Source organism: Cebus imitator, unplaced genomic scaffold (assembly GCF_001604975.1).
Source record: "Cebus imitator isolate Cc_AM_T3 unplaced genomic scaffold, Cebus_imitator-1.0 Scaffold126, whole genome shotgun sequence".
Lineage (NCBI taxonomy): Eukaryota > Metazoa > Chordata > Mammalia > Primates > Cebidae > Cebus > Cebus imitator.
This window is the reverse complement of record NW_016107441.1, coordinates 676,265-679,741: the sequence shown is the minus strand read 5'-3', so window position 1 is coordinate 679,741 and position 3,477 is coordinate 676,265. Positions and strand designations below refer to the sequence as shown.

The 3,477-nt window shown below is 40.4% G+C and overlaps 1 non-coding gene across 1 annotated transcript; it reads left to right on the top strand.

Annotated features, from left to right (window-relative positions):
* Positions 1-228: 228 nt before the first annotated feature.
* LOC119473001 lies at positions 229-331 on the top strand. Its single transcript, XR_005202164.1, has one exon. It is a non-coding gene; the product is annotated as a U6 spliceosomal RNA (small nuclear RNA).
* Positions 332-3,477: the final 3,146 nt, after the last annotated feature.

Here is a 3,477-nt window from a genome sequence, read left to right as displayed (position 1 = left end):
CTAGGATATTTCACATAAATGGTATAATGCAATATATGATCTGTTGTTGCTTTCTTTCACTTAGGATAATGTTTTCAAGATTTAGGTGGGCTACTTTCTATAATGTCTTTTAGTCATTCTTTGTGTCTTTATGCATGTGCCTTTTCTCACCAACAAAGCCATAAGCCACCCATGGGCACAATTCATGTCTGAATGTGTATAGTCCCTAGAAAAGATTGCTCCGCATGCTTGCTTCAGCAGCACATATACCAAAATTGGAATGATACAGAGAAGATTTGCATGGCTCCTGTGCAAGGATGACACACAAATTCATGAAGGGTTCCATGTTTTTAAAATTTTGGCAATCTACCCATCTGACAAAGGGCTAATATCCAGAATCTACGAAGAACTAAAACAGATTTACAAGAAACAAACAAACCCGTTCAAAAGTGGGCAAAGGATATGAACAGATACTTTTCAAAAGAAGACGTATGTAAGGCCAACAAACATGAAAAAATGCTCATCATTACTGGTCGTTAGAGAAATGCAAATCAAAACTACATTGAGATACCATCTCATGCCAGTTAGAATGGTGATCATTAAAAAATCTGGAGACAACAGATGCTGGAGAGGATGTGGAGAAATAGGAACAGTTTTACACTGTTGGTGGGAGTGTAAATTAGTTCAACCATTGTGGAAGACAGTGTGGTGATTCCTCAAGGATCTAGAAACAGAAATTCCATTTGACCCAGCAATCCTATTACTGGTTATATACCCAAAGGATTATAAATCGTTCTATTATAAAGACACATGCACACATATGTTCACTGTGGCACTGTTTACAATAGCAAAGGCCTGGAACCAACTCAAATGCCCATCAGTAATAGACTGGACAAAGAAAATGTTGCACATATACACCATGGAATACTATGTAGCCATAAAAAATGATGAGTTCGTGTCCTTTGTAGGGACATGGATGAATCTGGAAATCATAATTCTCAGCAAACTGACACAAGAACAGAAAATCAAACTCCACATGCTCTCACTCATAGATGGGTATTGAACAATGAGAACACATGGACACAGGGAGGGGAGCATCACACATTGAGGTCTGTTGAGGGGGGCTAGGGGAGGGACAGCAGGGGGTGGGGAAGTTGAGGAGGGATAACATGGAAAGAAATGCCAGATATAGGTGACGGGGGGATGGAGGTAGCAAGCCACATGGCCATGTATGTACCTATGCAACAATCCTGCATGATCTGCACATGTACCCCAGAACCTAAAGTACAATTAAAAAAAAAAAAAAAGAAAAGAAAAGAAAAGATTGCTCTGCATGACCTTGCAGTAGTTAAAAAACATGTCTAATTCCTATCACAAGAATCATTGCTACCCCCTAGTCTCCTGTGATCTATTATACCACCCTGGGTATTGTCTTTATAGCACTTATCACAGATAAAATTGCCTTGTGTGTTTATTTATGAGTCTATTCTCTGTTGCCTTCTCCCCAGAATGTAAGTGCCATGAAAGCAGGGACCTAGCCTGTCTTTGTCACCACTGTAGCCCTTGTGCCTCACACAATGCCTGTATTTGTTTCACAGTGATGATGTTTCCATTATCAAAGATTCACCATATGAATTTTATATTTGTTTTACCATAATTTTAAAAATCAGCCTTTATAGTTACAAAGATTAGAAAATTTAAGAAATAATGTTACAGTTATTTTCAAGAAATTTACTTACTCCCAAAGTTCTTGGATTACAGGTGCCAGCCAATACAGCTGTCCTTGCTTTTCTTGATGTTTTCTCTCCCTAGTGGTTTTTGCTTCTCTCACAGTCTTTCTTTGCCTTTTCCTCTATGCCTATTTTAAAAATGTAAAATGGGCTGAGCATGGTGGCTCATGCCTGTAATCCCAGCACTTTGGGGGGCAGAGGTGGGGGGGACTGCTTGAGACCATGAGTTCAAGAGCAGTCTAAGCAACATAGTAAGACCCCCTCCCCCGCATCTCTATAAAAGTAAAAAACAATATCTGGACCTGGTGGTATGCACCTGTAGTCCCAGCTACTCTGGAGGCTGAGGCAGAAGGATCACTTGAGCCTGGGAAGTCAAGGCTGCCGTAAGCCATGATCACACCACTGCTATCTAGCCAGGGCAACAGAGCGAGACTATGTCTCAAAAAGATAAAAATCAAAATAAAAAACAAAAGTATAAAATAACACATGATTATATTTTTGTACAAATTCAAGGCCAGGCACAGTGGCTCACACCTATAATCCCAGCACTTTGGGAGCTTGCAGCAGAAGGATCACTTGAGCCCAGGCGTTCAAGACCAGCCTAGGCAATATAGAGAGACTCTGTCTCTAATTAAAACAAAGAAAAAAAGAAATTCAAGATAGAAGTATGAAGAAATACATATAAAAGTCCCTTCCCTTCATCTTTTTCACTCCACTGTATCCCTTCCTCCGAGGCTAACATTACTATGGTGTTTTATGCATGCATGGCTGACCTTGATCTCTGCTGCTGGCCCTTTCTCTCTCTCTCTCTCGCTCTCTCTCTCTCTGACTCTGTGCATGGGTTCATTGAGTCTCAGTCTCTCTACCTATGTTTCTTCTGTTTCTCTGTGTATCTCTTTCTCTGGACTCTCTCAATGTCCCTATGTCTCTTTCCCTTCTATCTCTGCCTCTGCTTCTTACTCTCTCTCTTTCTTCGTCTCTATCTCATTCTATTTCTGCCTCTCTTATCAGAATTCTTATCAGAATACAGTTTTTAAAAGTTAAACACATGACTCTCATAAAAAATGAACAAAAACAAAAAATGAGCACATGTTAATGATTTATTTAACCCATTAATGAGGGAATACACAGGATAGTAAAGCTGGTTCAAAGAGAATTCAAAAAGAGATTATACAGCTACAGCATTGAAAGAATGCTGGAAAAAGACCACTGGGTAATATACAAAACTGGTTAATGCCCTACAAGGCAATTGCACTGTCACCTCTGGGATTATTTTTTTCTTTTCTTTTTTTTTTAAGTGGGCAGAAACCTGCAAGTTAACATGTAACTTCAAAGTCAGAGCCCTAATCAATAGTGAGCAGCAAGCCAAACAAAGATATATTCCCAAGAGAAGATGATCCCTGGATGGACTTGTAGACCATGTTCCAGTCTAACACTGAGAGGACATGCAGTCTCACCCTTTTGTTTTGTTGCTAAGTTTCGGGAAGTTTTCTTCACATTTGTTTCTGTGTCTGTCTTGAATCTGTCTTCTCGCCTCTGTCTCTCTCTCTCTCTCTCTCTCTCTCTCTCTTTTAAGATGGAGTCTCACTCTTTTGCCCAGGCTGGAGTACAGTGGTGCCGTCTTAGCTCACTGAATAGCTGGGATTCCTCCTGAGTAGCTGGGATAACAGGCATGTGCCACCATGCCCAATTAATTGTGGTATTTTGAGTAGAGATGGGGCTGCACCATGTTGGCCAGGCTGGTCTCGAACTTCTGACCTCAGGTGAT